Here is a 23,940-nt window from a genome sequence, read left to right as displayed (position 1 = left end):
TTTACAGGCTAGCGAGCAAGTGAACCACATCAATCCGTGTTAGAAGTTGGATTCCAACGCACACGTCCATTGGAGACTGCGACCTGAACGCAGCGCCTTAGACTGCTTGGCCTTCCTGACTGGAAACCTCTGTAAGTAGTGAAAATTATAAAAGTATCTTGATTTCGTACACTGCATATGTCATTGCTTTACCCTTTGTTATTATATGCTTACATAGAATATTGTGTCTAGACGCCGCATTGCAGCATCTTACCTTAAAGCAGTGCAGCTACCATTCATTTAATTGGTAACATTAATGCCATCTTTATACCTATACTCTAGCGACGGGACTATTGATACTTTACAAAATCACAGCACAGCATTGTTGCCTTTACCTAATCTCAATACAGGCAGCCGAGCAAGTGAACCAAATCTATCCTGTCAAAAGTGGGATTCGAAACCACGCCTCCAATGGAGACTGCGACCTGAACGCAGCGCCTTAGACCGCTCGGCCATCCTGACTTGAAAATATCGTAAGTAGTGAAAAATACAAAAAGTATCTGGATTTCGTACACTGCATATGTCATTGCTTTACCCTTTGTTAGTATATTCTTACATAGAATATTGTGTCTAGACGCCGCATTGCAGCATCTTACCTTGAAGCAGTGCAGCTAGCATTCATGCAAGTGAAAGCCTCTAGCATGTTACTTTGTAACTTTAATGCCATCTTTATACCAATACTCTAGCGATGGGACTATTAGGACTTTAGAAAATCACAGCAAAGTATTGTGGCCTTTACCTCATCACTTTACAGGCTAGCGAGCAAGTGAACCACATCAATCCGTGTTAGAAGTTGGATTCCAACGCACACGTCCATTGGAGACTGCGACCTAAACGCAGCGCCTTAGACTGCTTGGCCTTCCTGCCTGGAAAATGCCGTAAGTAGTGAAAATTATAAAAGTATCTTGATTTCGTACACTGCATATGTCATTGCTTTACCCTTTGTTATTATATGCTTACATAGAATATTGTGTCTAGACGCCGCATTGTAGCATCTTACCTTGAAGCAGTGCAGCTAGCATTCATGTAAGTGAAAGCCTCTAGCATGTTACTTTGTAACATTAATGCCATCTTTATACCAATACTCTAGCGATGGGACTATTAGGACTTTAGAAAATCACAGCAAAGTATTGTGGCCTTTACCTAATCACTTTACAGGCTAGCGAGCAAGTGAACCACATCAATCCGTGTTAGAAGTTGGATTCCAACGCACACGTCCATTGGAGACTGCGACCTGAACGCAGCGCCTTAGACTGCTTGGCCTTCCTGACTGGAAACCTCTGTAAGTAGTGAAAATTACAAAAAGTATCTTAATTTCGTACACTGCATATGTCATTGCTTTACCCTTTGTTATTATATGCTTACATAGAATATTGTGTCTAGACGCCACATTGGAGCATCTTACCTTAAAGCAGTGCAGCTACCATTCATTTAATTTGTAACATTAGTGCCAGCTTTATATCTATACTCTAGCGACGGGACTATTAGGACTTTACAAAATCACAGCACAGCATTGTTGCCTTTACCTAATCTCAATACAGGCAACCGAGCAAGTGAACCAAATCTATCCTGTCAGAAGTGGGATTCGAACCCACGCCTCCAATGGAGACTGCGACCTGAACGCAGCGCCTTAGACCGCTCGGCCATCCTGACTTGAAAATGCTGTAAGTATTAAAAATTATAAAAGTATCTTGATTTCGTACACTGCATATGTCATTGCTTTACCCTTTGTTATTATATGCTTACATAGAATATTGTGTCTAGACGCCGCATTGCAGCATCTTACCTTGAAGCAGTGCAGCTAGCATTCATGTAAGTGAAAGCCTCTAGCATGTTACTTTGTAACATTAATGCCATCTTTATACCAATACTCTAGCGATGGGACTATTAGGACTTTAGAAAATCACAGCAAAGTATTGTGGCCTTTACCTAATCACTTTACAGGCTAGCGAGCAAGTAAACCACATCAATCCGTGTTAGAAGTTGGATTCCAACGCACACGTCCATTGGAGACTGCAACCTGAACGCAGCGCCTTAGACTGCTTGGCCTTCCTGACTGGAAACCTCTGTAAGTAGTGAAAATTATAAAAGTATCTTGATTTCGTACACTGCATATGTCATTGCTTTACCCTTTGTTATTATATGCTTACATAGAATATTGTGTCTAGACGCCGCATTGCAGCATCTTACCTTAAAGCAGTGCAGCTACCATTCATTTAATTGGTAACAATAATGCCATCTTTATACCTATACTCTAGCGACGGGACTATTGATACTTTACAAAATCACAGCACAGCATTGTTGCCTTTACCTAATCTCAATACAGGCAACCGAACCAAATCTATCCTGTCAGAAGTTGGATTCGAACCCACGCCTCCAATGGAGACTGCGACCTGAACGCAGCGCCTTAGACCGCTCGGCCATCCTGACTTGAAAATTCTGTAAGTAGTGAAAATTACAAAAAGTATCTGGATTTCGTACACTGCATATGTCATTGCTTTACCCTTTGTTATTACATGCTTACATAGAATATTGTGTCTAGACGCCGCATTGGAGCATCTTACCTTAAAGCAGTGCAGCTACCATTCATTTAATTTGTAACATTAATGCCAGCTTTATATCTATACTCTAGCGACGGGACTATTAGGACTTTACAAAATCACAGCACAGCATTGTTGCCTTTACCTAATCTCAATACAGGCAACCGAGAAAGTGAACCAAATCTATCCTGTCAGAAGTGGGATTCGAACCCACGCCTCCAATGGAGACTGCGACCTGAACGCAGCGCCTTAGACCGCTCGGCCATCCTGACTTGAAAATGCTGTAAGTAGTGAAAATTACAGAAAGTATCTGGATTTCGTACACTGCATATGTCATTGCTTTACCCTTTGTTAGTATATTCTTACATAGAATATTGTGTCTAGACGCCGCATTGCAGCATCTTACCTTGAAGCAGTGCAGCTACCATTCATGTAAGTTAAAGCCTCTAGCATGTTACTTTGTAACATTAATGCCATCTTTATACCAATACTCTAGCGATGGGACTATTAGGACTTTAGAAAATCACAGCAAAGTATTGTGGCCTTTACCTAATCACTTTACAGGCTAGCGAGCAAGTGAACCACATCAATCCGTGTTAGAAGTTGGATTCCAACGCACACGTCCATTGGAGACTGCGACCTGAACGCAGCGCCTTAGACTGCTTGGCCTTCCTGACTGGAAACCTCTGTAAGTAGTGAAAATTACAAAAAGTATCTTAATTTCGTACACTGCATATGTCATTGCTTTACCCTTTGTTATTATATGCTTACATAGAATATTGTGTCTAGACGCCGCATTGGAGCATCTTACCTTAAAGCAGTGCAGCTACCATTCATTTAATTTGTAACATTAATGCCAGCTTTATATCTATACTCTAGCGACGGGACTATTAGGACTTTACAAAATCACAGCACAGCATTGTTGCCTTTGCCTAATCTCAATACAGGCAACCGAGAAAGTGAACCAAATCTATCCTGTCAGAAGTGGGATTCGAACCCACGCCTCCAATGGAGACTGCGACCTGAACGCAGCGCCTTAGACCGCTCGGCCATCCTGACTTGAAAATGCTGTAAGTAGTGAAAATTACAGAAAGTATCTGGATTTCGTACACTGCATATGTCATTGCTTTACCCTTTGTTAGTATATTCTTACATAGAATATTGTGTCTAGACGCCGCATTGCAGCATCTTACCTTGAAGCAGTGCAGCTACCATTCATGTAAGTTAAAGCCTCTAGCATGTTACTTTGTAACATTAATGCCATCTTTATACCAATACTCTAGCGATGGGACTATTAGGACTTTAGAAGATCACACCAAAGTATTGTGGCCTTTACCTAATCACTTTACAGGCTAGCGAGCAAGTGAACCACATCAATCCGTGTTAGAAGTTGGATTCCAACGCACACGTCCATTGGAGACTGCGACCTGAACGCAGCGCCTTAGACTGCTTGGCCTTCCTGACTGGAAACCTCTGTAAGTAGTGAAAATTACAAAAAGTATCTTAATTTCGTACACTGCATATGTCATTGCTTTACCCTTTGTTATTATATGCTTACATAGAATATTGTGTCTAGACACCGCATTGGAGCATCTTACCTTAAAGCAGTGCAGCTACCATTCATTTAATTTGTAACATTAATGCCAGCTTTATATCTATACTCTAGCGACGGGACTATTAGGACTTTACAAAATCACAGCACAGCATTGTTGCCTTTACCTAATCTCAATACAGGCACCCGAGAAAGTGAACCAAATCTATCCTGTCAGAAGTGGGATTCGAACCCACGCCTCCAATGGAGACTGCGACCTGAACGCAGCGCCTTAGACCGCTCGGCCATCCTGACTTGAAAATGCTGTAAGTAGTGAAAATTACAGAAAGTATCTGGATTTCGTACACTGCATGTGTCATTGCTTTACCCTTTGTTAGTATATTCTTACATAGAATATTGTGTCTAGACGCCGCATTGCAGCATCTTACCTTGAAGCAGTGCAGCTACCATTCATGTAAGTTAAAGCCTCTAGCATGTTACTTTGTAACATTAATGCCATCTTTATACCAATACTCTAGCGATGGGACTATTAGGACTTTAGAAAATCACAGCAAAGTATTGTGGCCTTTACCTAATCACTTTACAGGCTAGCGAGCAAGTGAACCACATCAATCCGTGTTAGAAGTTGGATTCCAACGCACACGTCCATTGGAGACTGCGACCTAAACGCAGCGCCTTAGACTGCTTGGCCTTCCTGACTGGAAACCTCTGTAAGTAGTGAAAATTACAAAAAGTATCTTAATTTCGTACACTGCATATGTCATTGCTTTACCCTTTGTTATTATATGCTTACATAGAATATTGTGTCTAGACGCCGCATTGGAGCATCTTACCTTAAAGCAGTGCAGCTACCATTCATTTAATTTGTAACATTAATGCCAGCTTTATATCTATACTCTAGCGACGGGACTATTAGGACTTTACAAAATCACAGCACAGCATTGTTGCCTTTACCTAATCTCAATACAGGCAACCGAGAAAGTGAACCAAATCTATCCTGTCAGAAGTGGGATTCGAACCCACGCCTCCAATGGAGACTGCGACCTGAACGCAGCGCCTTAGACCGCTCGGCCATCCTGACTTGAAAATGCTGTAAGTAGTGAAAATTACAGAAAGTATCTGGATTTCGTACACTGCATATGTCATTGCTTTACCCTTTGTTAGTATATTCTTACATAGAATATTGTGTCTAGACGCCGCATTGCAAGTCAAGTCAAGTCATTTTATTTTGTATAGCCCAGAATCGCAAATCCTTGAAGCAGTGCATTGCAGCATCTTACCTTGAAGCAGTGCAGCTACCATTCATGTAAGTTAAAGCCTCTAGCATGTTACTTTGTAACATTAATGCCATCTTTATACCAATACTCTAGCGATGGGACTATTAGGACTTTAGAAGATCACACCAAAGTATTGTGGCCTTTACCTAATCACTTTACAGGCTAGCGAGCAAGTGAACCACATCAATCCGTGTTAGAAGTTGGATTCCAACGCACACGTCCATTGGAGACTGCGACCTGAACGCAGCGCCTTAGACTGCTTGGCCTTCCTGACTGGAAACCTCTGTAAGTAGTGAAAATTACAAAAAGTATCTTAATTTCGTACACTGCATATGTCATTGCTTTACCCTTTGTTATTATATGCTTACATAGAATATTGTGTCTAGACGCCGCATTGGAGCATCTTACCTTAAAGCAGTGCAGCTACCATTCATTTAATTTGTAACATTAATGCCAGCTTTATATCTATACTCTAGCGACGGGACTATTAGGACTTTACAAAATCACAGCACAGCATTGTTGCCTTTACCTAATCTCAATACAGGCAACCGAGAAAGTGAACCAAATCTATCCTGTCAGAAGTGGGATTCGAACCCACGCCTCCAATGGAGACTGCGACCTGAACGCAGCGCCTTAGACCGCTCGGCCATCCTGACTTGAAAATGCTGTAAGTAGTGAAAATTACAGAAAGTATCTGGATTCAGTACACTGCATATGTCATTGCTTTACCCTTTGTTAGTATATTCTTACATAGAATATTGTGTCTAGACGCCGCATTGCAAGTCAAGTCAAGTCATTTTATTTTGTATAGCCCAGAATCGCAAATCCTTGAAGCAGTGCATTGCAGCATCTTACCTTGAAGCAGTGCAGCTACCATTCATGTAAGTTAAAGCCTCTAGCATGTTACTTTGTAACATTAATGCCATCTTTATACCAATACTCTAGCGATGGGACTATTAGGACTTTAGAAGATCACAGCAAAGTATTGTGGCCTTTACCTAATCACTTTACAGGCTAGCGAGCAAGTGAACCACATCAATCCGTGTTAGAAGTTGGATTCCAACGCACACGTCCATTGGAGACTGCGACCTGAACGCAGCGCCTTAGACTGCTTGGCCTTCCTGACTGGAAACCTCTGTAAGTAGTGAAAATTACAAAAAGTATCTTAATTTCGTACACTGCATATGTCATTGCTTTACCCTTTGTTATTATATGCTTACATAGAATATTGTGTCTAGACGCCGCATTGGAGCATCTTACCTTAAAGCAGTGCAGCTACCATTCATTTAATTTGTAACATTAATGCCAGCTTTATATCTATACTCTAGCGACGGGACTATTAGGACTTTACAAAATCACAGCACAGCATTGTTGCCTTTACCTAATCTCAATACAGGCAACCGAGAAAGTGAACCAAATCTATCCTGTCAGAAGTGGGATTCGAACCCACGCCTCCAATGGAGACTGCGACCTGAACGCAGCGCCTTAGACCGCTCGGCCATCCTGACTTGAAAATGCTGTAAGTAGTGAAAATTACAGAAAGTATCTGGATTTCGTACACTGCATATGTCATTGCTTTACCCTTTGTTAGTATATTCTTACATAGAATATTGTGTCTAGACGCCGCATTGCAAGTCAAGTCAAGTCATTTTATTTTGTATAGCCCAGAATCGCAAATCCTTGAAGCAGTGCATTGCAGCATCTTACCTTGAAGCAGTGCAGCTACCATTCATGTAAGTTAAAGCCTCTAGCATGTTACTTTGTAACATTAATGCCATCTTTATACCAATACTCTAGCGATGGGACTATTAGGACTTTAGAAGATCACACCAAAGTATTGTGGCCTTTACCTAATCACTTTACAGGCTAGCGAGCAAGTGAACCACATCAATCCGTGTTAGAAGTTGGATTCCAACGCACACGTCCATTGGAGACTGCGACCTGAACGCAGCGCCTTAGACTGCTTGGCCTTCCTGACTGGAAACCTCTGTAAGTAGTGAAAATTACAAAAAGTATCTTAATTTCGTACACTGCATATGTCATTGCTTTACCCTTTGTTATTATATGCTTACATAGAATATTGTGTCTAGACGCCGCATTGGAGCATCTTACCTTAAAGCAGTGCAGCTACCATTCATTTAATTTGTAACATTAATGCCAGCTTTATATCTATACTCTAGCGACGGGACTATTAGGACTTTACAAAATCACAGCACAGCATTGTTGCCTTTACCTAATCTCAATACAGGCAACCGAGAAAGTGAACCAAATCTATCCTGTCAGAAGTGGGATTCGAACCCACGCCTCCAATGGAGACTGCGACCTGAACGCAGCGCCTTAGACCGCTCGGCCATCCTGACTTGAAAATGCTGTAAGTAGTGAAAATTACAGAAAGTATCTGGATTTCGTACACTGCATATGTCATTGCTTTACCCTTTGTTAGTATATTCTTACATAGAATATTGTGTCTAGACGCCGCATTGCAAGTCAAGTCAAGTCATTTTATTTTGTATAGCCCAGAATCGCAAATCCTTGAAGCAGTGCATTGCAGCATCTTACCTTGAAGCAGTGCAGCTACCATTCATGTAAGTTAAAGCCTCTAGCATGTTACTTTGTAACATTAATGCCATCTTTATACCAATACTCTAGCGATGGGACTATTAGGACTTTAGAAGATCACAGCAAAGTATTGTGGCCTTTACCTAATCACTTTACAGGCTAGCGAGCAAGTGAACCACATCAATCCGTGTTAGAAGTTGGATTCCAACGCACACGTCCATTGGAGACTGCGACCTGAACGCAGCGCCTTAGACTGCTTGGCCTTCCTGACTGGAAACCTCTGTAAGTAGTGAAAATTACAAAAAGTATCTTAATTTCGTACACTGCATATGTCATTGCTTTACCCTTTGTTATTATATGCTTACATAGAATATTGTGTCTAGACGCCGCATTGGAGCATCTTACCTTAAAGCAGTGCAGCTACCATTCATTTAATTTGTAACATTAATGCCAGCTTTATATCTATACTCTAGCGACGGGACTATTAGGACTTTACAAAATCACAGCACAGCATTGTTGCCTTTACCTAATCTCAATACAGGCAACCGAGAAAGTGAACCAAATCTATCCTGTCAGAAGTGGGATTCGAACCCACGCCTCCAATGGAGACTGCGACCTGAACGCAGCGCCTTAGACCGCTCGGCCATCCTGACTTGAAAATGCTGTAAGTAGTGAAAATTACAGAAAGTATCTGGATTTCGTACACTGCATATGTCATTGCTTTACCCTTTGTTAGTATATTCTTACATAGAATATTGTGTCTAGACGCCGCATTGCAAGTCAAGTCAAGTCATTTTATTTTGTATAGCCCAGAATCGCAAATCCTTGAAGCAGTGCATTGCAGCATCTTACCTTGAAGCAGTGCAGCTACCATTCATGTAAGTTAAAGCCTCTAGCATGTTACTTTGTAACATTAATGCCATCTTTATACCAATACTCTAGCGATGGGACTATTAGGACTTTAGAAGATCACACCAAAGTATTGTGGCCTTTACCTAATCACTTTACAGGCTAGCGAGCAAGTGAACCACATCAATCCGTGTTAGAAGTTGGATTCCAACGCACACGTCCATTGGAGACTGCGACCTGAACGCAGCGCCTTAGACTGCTTGGCCTTCCTGACTGGAAACCTCTGTAAGTAGTGAAAATTACAAAAAGTATCTTAATTTCGTACACTGCATATGTCATTGCTTTACCCTTTGTTATTATATGCTTACATAGAATATTGTGTCTAGACGCCGCATTGGAGCATCTTACCTTAAAGCAGTGCAGCTACCATTCATTTAATTTGTAACATTAATGCCAGCTTTATATCTATACTCTAGCGACGGGACTATTAGGACTTTACAAAATCACAGCACAGCATTGTTGCCTTTACCTAATCTCAATACAGGCAACCGAGAAAGTGAACCAAATCTATCCTGTCAGAAGTGGGATTCGAACCCACGCCTCCAATGGAGACTGCGACCTGAACGCAGCGCCTTAGACCGCTCGGCCATCCTGACTTGAAAATGCTGTAAGTAGTGAAAATTACAGAAAGTATCTGGATTTCGTACACTGCATATGTCATTGCTTTACCCTTTGTTAGTATATTCTTACATAGAATATTGTGTCTAGACGCCGCATTGCAAGTCAAGTCAAGTCATTTTATTTTGTATAGCCCAGAATCGCAAATCCTTGAAGCAGTGCATTGCAGCATCTTACCTTGAAGCAGTGCAGCTACCATTCATGTAAGTTAAAGCCTCTAGCATGTTACTTTGTAACATTAATGCCATCTTTATACCAATACTCTAGCGATGGGACTATTAGGACTTTAGAAGATCACAGCAAAGTATTGTGGCCTTTACCTAATCACTTTACAGGCTAGCGAGCAAGTGAACCACATCAATCCGTGTTAGAAGTTGGATTCCAACGCACACGTCCATTGGAGACTGCGACCTGAACGCAGCGCCTTAGACTGCTTGGCCTTCCTGACTGGAAACCTCTGTAAGTAGTGAAAATTACAAAAAGTATCTTAATTTCGTACACTGCATATGTCATTGCTTTACCCTTTGTTATTATATGCTTACATAGAATATTGTGTCTAGACGCCGCATTGGAGCATCTTACCTTAAAGCAGTGCAGCTACCATTCATTTAATTTGTAACATTAATGCCAGCTTTATATCTATACTCTAGCGACGGGACTATTAGGACTTTACAAAATCACAGCACAGCATTGTTGCCTTTACCTAATCTCAATACAGGCAACCGAGAAAGTGAACCAAATCTATCCTGTCAGAAGTGGGATTCGAACCCACGCCTCCAATGGAGACTGCGACCTGAACGCAGCGCCTTAGACCGCTCGGCCATCCTGACTTGAAAATGCTGTAAGTAGTGAAAATTACAGAAAGTATCTGGATTTCGTACACTGCATATGTCATTGCTTTACCCTTTGTTAGTATATTCTTACATAGAATATTGTGTCTAGACGCCGCATTGCAGCATCTTACCTTGAAGCAGTGCAGCTACCATTCATGTAAGTTAAAGCCTCTAGCATGTTACTTTGTAACATTAATGCCATCTTTATACCAATACTCTAGCGATGGGACTATTAGGACTTTAGAAGATCACAGCAAAGTATTGTGGCCTTTACCTAATCACTTTACAGGCTAGCGAGCAAGTGAACCACATCAATCCGTGTTAGAAGTTGGATTCCAACGCACACGTCCATTGGAGACTGCGACCTGAACGCAGCGCCTTAGACTGCTTGGCCTTCCTGACTGGAAACCTCTGTAAGTAGTGAAAATTACAAAAAGTATCTTAATTTCGTACACTGCATATGTCATTGCTTTACCCTTTGTTATTATATGCTTACATAGAATATTGTGTCTAGACGCCGCATTGGAGCATCTTACCTTAAAGCAGTGCAGCTACCATTCATTTAATTTGTAACATTAATGCCAGCTTTATATCTATACTCTAGCGACGGGACTATTAGGACTTTACAAAATCACAGCACAGCATTGTTGCCTTTACCTAATCTCAATACAGGCACCCGAGAAAGTCAACCAAATCTATCCTTTCAGAAGTGGGATTCGAACCCACGCCTCCAATGGAGACTGCGACCTGAACGCAGCGCCTTAGACCGCTCGGCCATCCTGACTTGAAAATGCTGTAAGTAGTGAAAATTACAGAAAGTATCTGGATTTCGTACACTGCATATGTCATTGCTTTACCCTTTGTTAGTATATTCTTACATAGAATATTGTGTCTAGACGCCGCATTGCAGCATCTTACCTTGAAGCAGTGCAGCTACCATTCATGTAAGTTAAAGCCTCTAGCATGTTACTTTGTAACATTAATGCCATCTTTATACCAATACTCTAGCGATGGGACTATTAGGACTTTAGAAAATCACAGCAAAGTATTGTGGCCTTTACCTAATCACTTTACAGGCTAGCGAGCAAGTGAACCACATCAATCCGTGTTAGAAGTTGGATTCCAACGCACACGTCCATTGGAGACTGCGACCTAAACGCAGCGCCTTAGACTGCTTGGCCTTCCTCACTGGAAAATGCCGTAAGTAGTGAAAATTATAAAAGTATCTTGATTTCGTACACTGCATATGTCATTGCTTTACCCTTTGTTATTATATGCTTACATAGAATATTGTGTCTAGACGCCGCATTGCAGCATCTTACCTTGAAGCAGTGCAGCTAGCATTCATGTAAGTGAAAGCCTCTAGCATGTTACTTTGTAACTTTAATGCCATCTTTATACCAATACTCTAGCGATGGGACTATTAGGACTTTAGAAGATCACAGCAAAGTATTGTGGCCTTTACCTAATCACTTTAAAGGCTAGCGAGCAAGTGAACCACATCAATCTGTGTTAGAAGTTGGATTCCAACGCACACGTCCATTGGAGACTGCGACCTGAACGCAGCGCCTTAGACTGCTTGGCCTTCCTGACTGGAAACCTCTGTAAGTAGTGAAAATTACAAAAAGTATCTGGATTTCGTACACTGCATATGTCATTGCTTTACCCTTTGTTAGTATATTCTTACATAGAATATTGTCTAGACGCCGCATTGCAGCATCTTACCTTGAAGCAGTGCAGCTACCATTCATGCAAGTGCACGCCTCTAGCATGTTACTTTGTAACATTAATGCCATCTTTAGACCAATACTCTAGCGATGGGACTATTAGGACTTTAGAAGATCACAGCAAAGTATTGTGGCCTTTACCTAATCACTTTACAGGCTAGCGAGCAAGTGAACCACATCAATCCGTGTTAGAAGTTGGATTCCAACGCACACGTCCATTGGAGACTGCGACCTGAACGCAGCGCCTTAGACTGCTTGGCCTTCCTGACTGGAAACCTCTGTAAGTAGTGAAAATTATAAAAGTATCTTGATTTCGTACACTGCATATGTCATTGCTTTACCCTTTGTTATTATATGCTTACATAGAATATTGTGTCTAGACGCCGCATTGCAGCATCTTACCTTAAAGCAGTGCAGCTACCATTCATTTAATTGGTAACATTAATGCCATCTTTATACCTATACTCTAGCGACGGGACTATTGATACTTTACAAAATCACAGCACAGCATTGTTGCCTTTACCTAATCTCAATACAGGCAGCCGAGCAAGTGAACCAAATCTATCCTGTCAAAAGTGGGATTCGAAACCACGCCTCCAATGGAGACTGCGACCTGAACGCAGCGCCTTAGACCGCTCGGCCATCCTGACTTGAAAATATCGTAAGTAGTGAAAAATACAAAAAGTATCTGGATTTCGTACACTGCATATGTCATTGCTTTACCCTTTGTTAGTATATTCTTACATAGAATATTGTGTCTAGACGCCGCATTGCAGCATCTTACCTTGAAGCAGTGCAGCTAGCATTCATGCAAGTGAAAGCCTCTAGCATGTTACTTTGTAACTTTAATGCCATCTTTATACCAATACTCTAGCGATGGGACTATTAGGACTTTAGAAAATCACAGCAAAGTATTGTGGCCTTTACCTCATCACTTTACAGGCTAGCGAGCAAGTGAACCACATCAATCCGTGTTAGAAGTTGGATTCCAACGCACACGTCCATTGGAGACTGCGACCTAAACGCAGCGCCTTAGACTGCTTGGCCTTCCTGCCTGGAAAATGCCGTAAGTAGTGAAAATTATAAAAGTATCTTGATTTCGTACACTGCATATGTCATTGCTTTACCCTTTGTTATTATATGCTTACATAGAATATTGTGTCTAGACGCCGCATTGCAGCATCTTACCTTGAAGCAGTGCAGCTAGCATTCATGTAAGTGAAAGCCTCTAGCATGTTACTTTGTAACATTAATGCCATCTTTATACCAATACTCTAGCGATGGGACTATTAGGACTTTAGAAAATCACAGCAAAGTATTGTGGCCTTTACCTAATCACTTTACAGGCTAGCGAGCAAGTAAACCACATCAATCCGTGTTAGAAGTTGGATTCCAACGCACACGTCCATTGGAGACTGCAACCTGAACGCAGCGCCTTAGACTGCTTGGCCTTCCTGACTGGAAACCTCTGTAAGTAGTGAAAATTATAAAAGTATCTTGATTTCGTACACTGCATATGTCATTGCTTTACCCTTTGTTATTATATGCTTACATAGAATATTGTGTCTAGACGCCGCATTGCAGCATCTTACCTTAAAGCAGTGCAGCTACCATTCATTTAATTGGTAACAATAATGCCATCTTTATACCTATACTCTAGCGACGGGACTATTGATACTTTACAAAATCACAGCACAGCATTGTTGCCTTTACCTAATCTCAATACAGGCAACCGAACCAAATCTATCCTGTCAGAAGTTGGATTCGAACCCACGCCTCCAATGGAGACTGCGACCTGAACGCAGCGCCTTAGACCGCTCGGCCATCCTGACTTGAAAATTCTGTAAGTAGTGAAAATTACAAAAAGTATCTGGATTTCGTACACTGCATATGTCATTGCTTTACCCTTTGTTATTACATGCTTACATAGAATATTGTGTCTAGACGCCGCATTGGAGCATCTTACCTTAAAGCAGTGCAGCTACCATTCATTTAATTTGTAACATTAATGCCAGCTTTATATCTATACTCTAGCGACGGGACTATTAGGACTTTACAAAATCACAGCACAGCATTGTTGCCTTTACCTAATCTCAATACAGGCAACCGAGAAAGTGAACCAAATCTATCCTGTCAGAAGTGGGATTCGAACCCACGCCTCCAATGGAGACTGCGACCTGAACGCAGCGCCTTAGACCGCTCGGCCATCCTGACTTGAAAATGCTGTAAGTAGTGAAAATTACAGAAAGTATCTGGATTTCGTACACTGCATATGTCATTGCTTTACCCTTTGTTAGTATATTCTTACATAGAATATTGTGTCTAGACGCCGCATTGCAGCATCTTACCTTGAAGCAGTGCAGCTACCATTCATGTAAGTTAAAGCCTCTAGCATGTTACTTTGTAACATTAATGCCATCTTTATACCAATACTCTAGCGATGGGACTATTAGGACTTTAGAAAATCACAGCAAAGTATTGTGGCCTTTACCTAATCACTTTACAGGCTAGCGAGCAAGTGAACCACATCAATCCGTGTTAGAAGTTGGATTCCAACGCACACGTCCATTGGAGACTGCGACCTGAACGCAGCGCCTTAGACTGCTTGGCCTTCCTGACTGGAAACCTCTGTAAGTAGTGAAAATTACAAAAAGTATCTTAATTTCGTACACTGCATATGTCATTGCTTTACCCTTTGTTATTATATGCTTACATAGAATATTGTGTCTAGACGCCGCATTGGAGCATCTTACCTTAAAGCAGTGCAGCTACCATTCATTTAATTTGTAACATTAATGCCAGCTTTATATCTATACTCTAGCGACGGGACTATTAGGACTTTACAAAATCACAGCACAGCATTGTTGCCTTTACCTAATCTCAATACAGGCACCCGAGAAAGTCAACCAAATCTATCCTGTCAGAAGTGGGATTCGAACCCACGCCTCCAATGGAGACTGCGACCTGAACGCAGCGCCTTAGACCGCTCGGCCATCCTGACTTGAAAATGCTGTAAGTAGTGAAAATTACAGAAAGTATCTGGATTTCGTACACTGCATATGTCATTGCTTTACCCTTTGTTAGTATATTCTTACATAGAATATTGTGTCTAGACGCCGCATTGCAGCATCTTACCTTGAAGCAGTGCAGCTACCATTCATGTAAGTTAAAGCCTCTAGCATGTTACTTTGTAACATTAATGCCATCTTTATACCAATACTCTAGCGATGGGACTATTAGGACTTTAGAAAATCACAGCAAAGTATTGTGGCCTTTACCTAATCACTTTACAGGCTAGCGAGCAAGTGAACCACATCAATCCGTGTTAGAAGTTGGATTCCAACGCACACGTCCATTGGAGACTGCGACCTAAACGCAGCGCCTTAGACTGCTTGGCCTTCCTCACTGGAAAATGCCGTAAGTAGTGAAAATTATAAAAGTATCTTGATTTCGTACACTGCATATGTCATTGCTTTACCCTTTGTTATTATATGCTTACATAGAATATTGTGTCTAGACGCCGCATTGCAGCATCTTACCTTGAAGCAGTGCAGCTAGCATTCATGTAAGTGAAAGCCTCTAGCATGTTACTTTGTAACTTTAATGCCATCTTTATACCAATACTCTAGCGATGGGACTATTAGGACTTTAGAAGATCACAGCAAAGTATTGTGGCCTTTACCTAATCACTTTAAAGGCTAGCGAGCAAGTGAACCACATCAATCTGTGTTAGAAGTTGGATTCCAACGCACACGTCCATTGGAGACTGCGACCTGAACGCAGCGCCTTAGACTGCTTGGCCTTCCTGACTGGAAACCTCTGTAAGTAGTGAAAATTACAAAAAGTATCTGGATTTCGTACACTGCATATGTCATTGCTTTACCCTTTGTTAGTATATTCTTACATAGAATATTGTCTAGACGCCGCATTGCAGCATCTTACCTTGAAGCAGTGCAGCTACCATTCATGCAAGTGCACGCCTCTAGCATGTTACTTTGTAACATTAATGCCATCTTTAGACCAATACTCTAGCGATGGGACTATTAGGACTTTAGAAGATCACAGCAAAGTATTGTGGCCTTTACCTAATCACTTTACAGGCTAGCGAGCAAGTGAACCACATCAATCCGTGTTAGAAGTTGGATTCCAACGCACACGTCCATTGGAGACTGCGACCTGAACGCAGCGCCTTAGACTGCTTGGCCTTCCTGACTGGAAACCTCTGTAAGTAGTGAAAATTATAAAAGTATCTTGATTTCGTACACTGCATATGTCATTGCTTTACCCTTTGTTATTATATGCTTACATAGAATATTGTGTCTAGACGCCGCATTGCAGCATCTTACCTTAAAGCAGTGCAGCTACCATTCATTTAATTGGTAACATTAATGCCATCTTTATACCTATACTCTAGCGACGGGACTATTGATACTTTACAAAATCACAGCACAGCATTGTTGCCTTTACCTAATCTCAATACAGGCAGCCGAGCAAGTGAACCAAATCTATCCTGTCAAAAGTGGGATTCGAAACCACGCCTCCAATGGAGACTGCGACCTGAACGCAGCGCCTTAGACCGCTCGGCCATCCTGACTTGAAAATATCGTAAGTAGTGAAAAATACAAAAAGTATCTGGATTTCGTACACTGCATATGTCATTGCTTTACCCTTTGTTAGTATATTCTTACATAGAATATTGTGTCTAGACGCCGCATTGCAGCATCTTACCTTGAAGCAGTGCAGCTAGCATTCATGCAAGTGAAAGCCTCTAGCATGTTACTTTGTAACTTTAATGCCATCTTTATACCAATACTCTAGCGATGGGACTATTAGGACTTTAGAAAATCACAGCAAAGTATTGTGGCCTTTACCTCATCACTTTACAGGCTAGCGAGCAAGTGAACCACATCAATCCGTGTTAGAAGTTGGATTCCAACGCACACGTCCATTGGAGACTGCGACCTAAACGCAGCGCCTTAGACTGCTTGGCCTTCCTGCCTGGAAAATGCCGTAAGTAGTGAAAATTATAAAAGTATCTTGATTTCGTACACTGCATATGTCATTGCTTTACCCTTTGTTATTATATGCTTACATAGAATATTGTGTCTAGACGCCGCATTGTAGCATCTTACCTTGAAGCAGTGCAGCTAGCATTCATGTAAGTGAAAGCCTCTAGCATGTTACTTTGTAACATTAATGCCATCTTTATACCAATACTCTAGCGATGGGACTATTAGGACTTTAGAAAATCACAGCAAAGTATTGTGGCCTTTACCTAATCACTTTACAGGCTAGCGAGCAAGTGAACCACATCAATCCGTGTTAGAAGTTGGATTCCAACGCACACGTCCATTGGAGACTGCGACCTGAACGCAGCGCCTTAGACTGCTTGGCCTTCCTGACTGGAAACCTCTGTAAGTAGTGAAAATTACAAAAAGTATCTTAATTTCGTACACTGCATATGTCATTGCTTTACCCTTTGTTATTATATGCTTACATAGAATATTGTGTCTAGACGCCACATTGGAGCATCTTACCTTAAAGCAGTGCAGCTACCATTCATTTAATTTGTAACATTAGTGCCAGCTTTATATCTATACTCTAGCGACGGGACTATTAGGACTTTACAAAATCACAGCACAGCATTGTTGCCTTTACCTAATCTCAATACAGGCAACCGAGCAAGTGAACCAAATCTATCCTGTCAGAAGTGGGATTCGAACCCACGCCTCCAATGGAGACTGCGACCTGAACGCAGCGCCTTAGACCGCTCGGCCATCCTGACTTGAAAATGCTGTAAGTATTAAAAATTATAAAAGTATCTTGATTTCGTACACTGCATATGTCATTGCTTTACCCTTTGTTATTATATGCTTACATAGAATATTGTGTCTAGACGCCGCATTGCAGCATCTTACCTTGAAGCAGTGCAGCTAGCATTCATGTAAGTGAAAGCCTCTAGCATGTTACTTTGTAACATTAATGCCATCTTTATACCAATACTCTAGCGATGGGACTATTAGGACTTTAGAAAATCACAGCAAAGTATTGTGGCCTTTACCTAATCACTTTACAGGCTAGCGAGCAAGTAAACCACATCAATCCGTGTTAGAAGTTGGATTCCAACGCACACGTCCATTGGAGACTGCAACCTGAACGCAGCGCCTTAGACTGCTTGGCCTTCCTGACTGGAAACCTCTGTAAGTAGTGAAAATTATAAAAGTATCTTGATTTCGTACACTGCATATGTCATTGCTTTACCCTTTGTTATTATATGCTTACATAGAATATTGTGTCTAGACGCCGCATTGCAGCATCTTACCTTAAAGCAGTGCAGCTACCATTCATTTAATTGGTAACAATAATGCCATCTTTATACCTATACTCTAGCGACGGGACTATTGATACTTTACAAAATCACAGCACAGCATTGTTGCCTTTACCTAATCTCAATACAGGCAACCGAACCAAATCTATCCTGTCAGAAGTTGGATTCGAACCCACGCCTCCAATGGAGACTGCGACCTGAACGCAGCGCCTTAGACCGCTCGGCCATCCTGACTTGAAAATTCTGTAAGTAGTGAAAATTACAAAAAGTATCTGGATTTCGTACACTGCATATGTCATTGCTTTACCCTTTGTTATTACATGCTTACATAGAATATTGTGTCTAGACGCCGCATTGGAGCATCTTACCTTAAAGCAGTGCAGCTACCATTCATTTAATTTGTAACATTAATGCCAGCTTTATATCTATACTCTAGCGACGGGACTATTAGGACTTTACAAAATCACAGCACAGCATTGTTGCCTTTACCTAATCTCAATACAGGCAACCGAGAAAGTGAACCAAATCTATCCTGTCAGAAGTGGGATTCGAACCCACGCCTCCAATGGAGACTGCGACCTGAACGCAGCGCCTTAGACCGCTCGGCCATCCTGACTTGAAAATGCTGTAAGTAGTGAAAATTACAGAAAGTATCTGGATTTCGTACACTGCATATGTCATTGCTTTACCCTTTGTTAGTATATTCTTACATAGAATATTGTGTCTAGACGCCGCATTGCAGCATCTTACCTTGAAGCAGTGCAGCTACCATTCATGTAAGTTAAAGCCTCTAGCATGTTACTTTGTAACATTAATGCCATCTTTATACCAATACTCTAGCGATGGGACTATTAGGACTTTAGAAAATCACAGCAAAGTATTGTGGCCTTTACCTAATCACTTTACAGGCTAGCGAGCAAGTGAACCACATCAATCCGTGTTAGAAGTTGGATTCCAACGCACACGTCCATTGGAGACTGCGACCTGAACGCAGCGCCTTAGACTGCTTGGCCTTCCTGACTGGAAACCTCTGTAAGTAGTGAAAATTACAAAAAGTATCTTAATTTCGTACACTGCATATGTCATTGCTTTACCCTTTGTTATTATATGCTTACATAGAATATTGTGTCTAGACGCCGCATTGGAGCATCTTACCTTAAAGCAGTGCAGCTACCATTCATTTAATTTGTAACATTAATGCCAGCTTTATATCTATACTCTAGCGACGGGACTATTAGGACTTTACAAAATCACAGCACAGCATTGTTGCCTTTGCCTAATCTCAATACAGGCAACCGAGAAAGTGAACCAAATCTATCCTGTCAGAAGTGGGATTCGAACCCACGCCTCCAATGGAGACTGCGACCTGAACGCAGCGCCTTAGACCGCTCGGCCATCCTGACTTGAAAATGCTGTAAGTAGTGAAAATTACAGAAAGTATCTGGATTTCGTACACTGCATATGTCATTGCTTTACCCTTTGTTAGTATATTCTTACATAGAATATTGTGTCTAGACGCCGCATTGCAGCATCTTACCTTGAAGCAGTGCAGCTACCATTCATGTAAGTTAAAGCCTCTAGCATGTTACTTTGTAACATTAATGCCATCTTTATACCAATACTCTAGCGATGGGACTATTAGGACTTTAGAAGATCACACCAAAGTATTGTGGCCTTTACCTAATCACTTTACAGGCTAGCGAGCAAGTGAACCACATCAATCCGTGTTAGAAGTTGGATTCCAACGCACACGTCCATTGGAGACTGCGACCTGAACGCAGCGCCTTAGACTGCTTGGCCTTCCTGACTGGAAACCTCTGTAAGTAGTGAAAATTACAAAAAGTATCTTAATTTCGTACACTGCATATGTCATTGCTTTACCCTTTGTTATTATATGCTTACATAGAATATTGTGTCTAGACACCGCATTGGAGCATCTTACCTTAAAGCAGTGCAGCTACCATTCATTTAATTTGTAACATTAATGCCAGCTTTATATCTATACTCTAGCGACGGGACTATTAGGACTTTACAAAATCACAGCACAGCATTGTTGCCTTTACCTAATCTCAATACAGGCACCCGAGAAAGTGAACCAAATCTATCCTGTCAGAAGTGGGATTCGAACCCACGCCTCCAATGGAGACTGCGACCTGAACGCAGCGCCTTAGACCGCTCGGCCATCCTGACTTGAAAATGCTGTAAGTAGTGAAAATTACAGAAAGTATCTGGATTTCGTACACTGCATGTGTCATTGCTTTACCCTTTGTTAGTATATTCTTACATAGAATATTGTGTCTAGACGCCGCATTGCAGCATCTTACCTTGAAGCAGTGCAGCTACCATTCATGTAAGTTAAAGCCTCTAGCATGTTACTTTGTAACATTAATGCCATCTTTATACCAATACTCTAGCGATGGGACTATTAGGACTTTAGAAAATCACAGCAAAGTATTGTGGCCTTTACCTAATCACTTTACAGGCTAGCGAGCAAGTGAACCACATCAATCCGTGTTAGAAGTTGGATTCCAACGCACACGTCCATTGGAGACTGCGACCTAAACGCAGCGCCTTAGACTGCTTGGCCTTCCTGACTGGAAACCTCTGTAAGTAGTGAAAATTACAAAAAGTATCTTAATTTCGTACACTGCATATGTCATTGCTTTACCCTTTGTTATTATATGCTTACATAGAATATTGTGTCTAGACGCCGCATTGGAGCATCTTACCTTAAAGCAGTGCAGCTACCATTCATTTAATTTGTAACATTAATGCCAGCTTTATATCTATACTCTAGCGACGGGACTATTAGGACTTTACAAAATCACAGCACAGCATTGTTGCCTTTACCTAATCTCAATACAGGCAACCGAGAAAGTGAACCAAATCTATCCTGTCAGAAGTGGGATTCGAACCCACGCCTCCAATGGAGACTGCGACCTGAACGCAGCGCCTTAGACCGCTCGGCCATCCTGACTTGAAAATGCTGTAAGTAGTGAAAATTACAGAAAGTATCTGGATTTCGTACACTGCATATGTCATTGCTTTACCCTTTGTTAGTATATTCTTACATAGAATATTGTGTCTAGACGCCGCATTGCAAGTCAAGTCAAGTCATTTTATTTTGTATAGCCCAGAATCGCAAATCCTTGAAGCAGTGCATTGCAGCATCTTACCTTGAAGCAGTGCAGCTACCATTCATGTAAGTTAAAGCCTCTAGCATGTTACTTTGTAACATTAATGCCATCTTTATACCAATACTCTAGCGATGGGACTATTAGGACTTTAGAAGATCACACCAAAGTATTGTGGCCTTTACCTAATCACTTTACAGGCTAGCGAGCAAGTGAACCACATCAATCCGTGTTAGAAGTTGGATTCCAACGCACACGTCCATTGGAGACTGCGACCTGAACGCAGCGCCTTAGACTGCTTGGCCTTCCTGACTGGAAACCTCTGTAAGTAGTGAAAATTACAAAAAGTATCTTAATTTCGTACACTGCATATGTCATTGCTTTACCCTTTGTTATTATATGCTTACATAGAATATTGTGTCTAGACGCCGCATTGGAGCATCTTACCTTAAAGCAGTGCAGCTACCATTCATTTAATTTGTAACATTAATGCCAGCTTTATATCTATACTCTAGCGACGGGACTATTAGGACTTTACAAAATCACAGCACAGCATTGTTGCCTTTACCTAATCTCAATACAGGCAACCGAGAAAGTGAACCAAATCTATCCTGTCAGAAGTGGGATTCGAACCCACGCCTCCAATGGAGACTGCGACCTGAACGCAGCGCCTTAGACCGCTCGGCCATCCTGACTTGAAAATGCTGTAAGTAGTGAAAATTACAGAAAGTATCTGGATTTCGTACACTGCATATGTCATTGCTTTACCCTTTGTTAGTATATTCTTACATAGAATATTGTGTCTAGACGCCGCATTGCAAGTCAAGTCAAGTCATTTTATTTTGTATAGCCCAGAATCGCAAATCCTTGAAGCAGTGCATTGCAGCATCTTACCTTGAAGCAGTGCAGCTACCATTCATGTAAGTTAAAGCCTCTAGCATGTTACTTTGTAACATTAATGCCATCTTTATACCAATACTCTAGCGATGGGACTATTAGGACTTTAGAAGATCACAGCAAAGTATTGTGGCCTTTACCTAATCACTTTACAGGCTAGCGAGCAAGTGAACCACATCAATCCGTGTTAGAAGTTGGATTCCAACGCACACGTCCATTGGAGACTGCGACCTGAACGCAGCGCCTTAGACTGCTTGGCCTTCCTGACTGGAAACCTCTGTAAGTAGTGAAAATTACAAAAAGTATCTTAATTTCGTACACTGCATATGTCATTGCTTTACCCTTTGTTATTATATGCTTACATAGAATATTGTGTCTAGACGCCGCATTGGAGCATCTTACCTTAAAGCAGTGCAGCTACCATTCATTTAATTTGTAACATTAATGCCAGCTTTATATCTATACTCTAGCGACGGGACTATTAGGACTTTACAAAATCACAGCACAGCATTGTTGCCTTTACCTAATCTCAATACAGGCAACCGAGAAAGTGAACCAAATCTATCCTGTCAGAAGTGGGATTCGAACCCACGCCTCCAATGGAGACTGCGACCTGAACGCAGCGCCTTAGACCGCTCGGCCATCCTGACTTGAAAATGCTGTAAGTAGTGAAAATTACAGAAAGTATCTGGATTTCGTACACTGCATATGTCATTGCTTTACCCTTTGTTAGTATATTCTTACATAGAATATTGTGTCTAGACGCCGCATTGCAAGTCAAGTCAAGTCATTTTATTTTGTATAGCCCAGAATCGCAAATCCTTGAAGCAGTGCATTGCAGCATCTTACCTTGAAGCAGTGCAGCTACCATTCATGTAAGTTAAAGCCTCTAGCATGTTACTTTGTAACATTAATGCCATCTTTATACCAATACTCTAGCGATGGGACTATTAGGACTTTAGAAGATCACACCAAAGTATTGTGGCCTTTACCTAATCACTTTACAGGCTAGCGAGCAAGTGAACCACATCAATCCGTGTTAGAAGTTGGATTCCAACGCACACGTCCATTGGAGACTGCGACCTGAACGCAGCGCCTTAGACTGCTTGGCCTTCCTGACTGGAAACCTCTGTAAGTAGTGAAAATTACAAAAAGTATCTTAATTTCGTACACTGCATATGTCATTGCTTTACCCTTTGTTATTATATGCTTACATAGAATATTGTGTCTAGACGCCGCATTGGAGCATCTTACCTTAAAGCAGTGCAGCTACCATTCATTTAATTTGTAACATTAATGCCAGCTTTATATCTATACTCTAGCGACGGGACTATTAGGACTTTACAAAATCACAGCACAGCATTGTTGCCTTTACCTAATCTCAATACAGGCAACCGAGAAAGTGAACCAAATCTATCCTGTCAGAAGTGGGATTCGAACCCACGCCTCCAATGGAGACTGCGACCTGAACGCAGCGCCTTAGACCGCTCGGCCATCCTGACTTGAAAATGCTGTAAGTAGTGAAAA

General features: G+C 41.5%; 28 non-coding genes across 28 annotated transcripts; all 28 read right to left on the bottom strand.

The window, feature by feature from the left end:
* Nucleotides 1-418: 418 nt before the first annotated feature.
* On the bottom strand, nt 419-501 carry trnal-cag (transfer RNA leucine (anticodon CAG)). The gene has a single exon. It is a non-coding gene; the product is annotated as a tRNA-Leu (tRNA).
* A 1,108-nt stretch (nt 502-1,609) lies between these two features.
* trnal-cag (transfer RNA leucine (anticodon CAG)) lies at nt 1,610-1,692 on the bottom strand. Its single transcript has one exon. It is a non-coding gene; the product is annotated as a tRNA-Leu (tRNA).
* A 694-nt stretch (nt 1,693-2,386) lies between these two features.
* On the bottom strand, nt 2,387-2,469 carry trnal-cag (transfer RNA leucine (anticodon CAG)). Its single transcript has one exon. It is a non-coding gene; the product is annotated as a tRNA-Leu (tRNA).
* A 299-nt stretch (nt 2,470-2,768) lies between these two features.
* Nucleotides 2,769-2,851, bottom strand: trnal-cag (transfer RNA leucine (anticodon CAG)). The gene has a single exon. It is a non-coding gene; the product is annotated as a tRNA-Leu (tRNA).
* Nucleotides 2,852-3,555: 704 nt separating this feature from the next.
* Nucleotides 3,556-3,638, bottom strand: trnal-cag (transfer RNA leucine (anticodon CAG)). The gene has a single exon. It is a non-coding gene; the product is annotated as a tRNA-Leu (tRNA).
* A 704-nt stretch (nt 3,639-4,342) lies between these two features.
* trnal-cag (transfer RNA leucine (anticodon CAG)) lies at nt 4,343-4,425 on the bottom strand. Its single transcript has one exon. It is a non-coding gene; the product is annotated as a tRNA-Leu (tRNA).
* Nucleotides 4,426-5,129: 704 nt separating this feature from the next.
* On the bottom strand, nt 5,130-5,212 carry trnal-cag (transfer RNA leucine (anticodon CAG)). Its single transcript has one exon. It is a non-coding gene; the product is annotated as a tRNA-Leu (tRNA).
* Nucleotides 5,213-5,981: 769 nt separating this feature from the next.
* trnal-cag (transfer RNA leucine (anticodon CAG)) lies at nt 5,982-6,064 on the bottom strand. Its single transcript has one exon. It is a non-coding gene; the product is annotated as a tRNA-Leu (tRNA).
* A 769-nt stretch (nt 6,065-6,833) lies between these two features.
* Nucleotides 6,834-6,916, bottom strand: trnal-cag (transfer RNA leucine (anticodon CAG)). The gene has a single exon. It is a non-coding gene; the product is annotated as a tRNA-Leu (tRNA).
* Nucleotides 6,917-7,685: 769 nt separating this feature from the next.
* On the bottom strand, nt 7,686-7,768 carry trnal-cag (transfer RNA leucine (anticodon CAG)). Its single transcript has one exon. It is a non-coding gene; the product is annotated as a tRNA-Leu (tRNA).
* A 769-nt stretch (nt 7,769-8,537) lies between these two features.
* trnal-cag (transfer RNA leucine (anticodon CAG)) lies at nt 8,538-8,620 on the bottom strand. Its single transcript has one exon. It is a non-coding gene; the product is annotated as a tRNA-Leu (tRNA).
* A 769-nt stretch (nt 8,621-9,389) lies between these two features.
* On the bottom strand, nt 9,390-9,472 carry trnal-cag (transfer RNA leucine (anticodon CAG)). Its single transcript has one exon. It is a non-coding gene; the product is annotated as a tRNA-Leu (tRNA).
* A 769-nt stretch (nt 9,473-10,241) lies between these two features.
* On the bottom strand, nt 10,242-10,324 carry trnal-cag (transfer RNA leucine (anticodon CAG)). The gene has a single exon. It is a non-coding gene; the product is annotated as a tRNA-Leu (tRNA).
* Nucleotides 10,325-11,028: 704 nt separating this feature from the next.
* Nucleotides 11,029-11,111, bottom strand: trnal-cag (transfer RNA leucine (anticodon CAG)). Its single transcript has one exon. It is a non-coding gene; the product is annotated as a tRNA-Leu (tRNA).
* Nucleotides 11,112-12,621: 1,510 nt separating this feature from the next.
* trnal-cag (transfer RNA leucine (anticodon CAG)) lies at nt 12,622-12,704 on the bottom strand. Its single transcript has one exon. It is a non-coding gene; the product is annotated as a tRNA-Leu (tRNA).
* A 1,099-nt stretch (nt 12,705-13,803) lies between these two features.
* Nucleotides 13,804-13,886, bottom strand: trnal-cag (transfer RNA leucine (anticodon CAG)). Its single transcript has one exon. It is a non-coding gene; the product is annotated as a tRNA-Leu (tRNA).
* Nucleotides 13,887-14,185: 299 nt separating this feature from the next.
* Nucleotides 14,186-14,268, bottom strand: trnal-cag (transfer RNA leucine (anticodon CAG)). Its single transcript has one exon. It is a non-coding gene; the product is annotated as a tRNA-Leu (tRNA).
* A 704-nt stretch (nt 14,269-14,972) lies between these two features.
* On the bottom strand, nt 14,973-15,055 carry trnal-cag (transfer RNA leucine (anticodon CAG)). The gene has a single exon. It is a non-coding gene; the product is annotated as a tRNA-Leu (tRNA).
* A 1,510-nt stretch (nt 15,056-16,565) lies between these two features.
* Nucleotides 16,566-16,648, bottom strand: trnal-cag (transfer RNA leucine (anticodon CAG)). Its single transcript has one exon. It is a non-coding gene; the product is annotated as a tRNA-Leu (tRNA).
* Nucleotides 16,649-17,756: 1,108 nt separating this feature from the next.
* trnal-cag (transfer RNA leucine (anticodon CAG)) lies at nt 17,757-17,839 on the bottom strand. Its single transcript has one exon. It is a non-coding gene; the product is annotated as a tRNA-Leu (tRNA).
* A 694-nt stretch (nt 17,840-18,533) lies between these two features.
* Nucleotides 18,534-18,616, bottom strand: trnal-cag (transfer RNA leucine (anticodon CAG)). The gene has a single exon. It is a non-coding gene; the product is annotated as a tRNA-Leu (tRNA).
* A 299-nt stretch (nt 18,617-18,915) lies between these two features.
* On the bottom strand, nt 18,916-18,998 carry trnal-cag (transfer RNA leucine (anticodon CAG)). The gene has a single exon. It is a non-coding gene; the product is annotated as a tRNA-Leu (tRNA).
* Nucleotides 18,999-19,702: 704 nt separating this feature from the next.
* On the bottom strand, nt 19,703-19,785 carry trnal-cag (transfer RNA leucine (anticodon CAG)). Its single transcript has one exon. It is a non-coding gene; the product is annotated as a tRNA-Leu (tRNA).
* A 704-nt stretch (nt 19,786-20,489) lies between these two features.
* Nucleotides 20,490-20,572, bottom strand: trnal-cag (transfer RNA leucine (anticodon CAG)). The gene has a single exon. It is a non-coding gene; the product is annotated as a tRNA-Leu (tRNA).
* Nucleotides 20,573-21,276: 704 nt separating this feature from the next.
* On the bottom strand, nt 21,277-21,359 carry trnal-cag (transfer RNA leucine (anticodon CAG)). The gene has a single exon. It is a non-coding gene; the product is annotated as a tRNA-Leu (tRNA).
* A 769-nt stretch (nt 21,360-22,128) lies between these two features.
* On the bottom strand, nt 22,129-22,211 carry trnal-cag (transfer RNA leucine (anticodon CAG)). Its single transcript has one exon. It is a non-coding gene; the product is annotated as a tRNA-Leu (tRNA).
* A 769-nt stretch (nt 22,212-22,980) lies between these two features.
* On the bottom strand, nt 22,981-23,063 carry trnal-cag (transfer RNA leucine (anticodon CAG)). Its single transcript has one exon. It is a non-coding gene; the product is annotated as a tRNA-Leu (tRNA).
* A 769-nt stretch (nt 23,064-23,832) lies between these two features.
* Nucleotides 23,833-23,915, bottom strand: trnal-cag (transfer RNA leucine (anticodon CAG)). Its single transcript has one exon. It is a non-coding gene; the product is annotated as a tRNA-Leu (tRNA).
* Between the last annotated feature and the right edge of the window lie 25 nt (nt 23,916-23,940).

Source organism: Gasterosteus aculeatus, chromosome 13, assembly GCF_964276395.1.
Source record: "Gasterosteus aculeatus chromosome 13, fGasAcu3.hap1.1, whole genome shotgun sequence".
NCBI classification, from domain to species: Eukaryota; Metazoa; Chordata; class Actinopteri; order Perciformes; family Gasterosteidae; genus Gasterosteus; species Gasterosteus aculeatus.
Note: the sequence above shows the minus strand (reverse complement) of the source record. Positions and strands in the feature narration are given on the sequence as shown.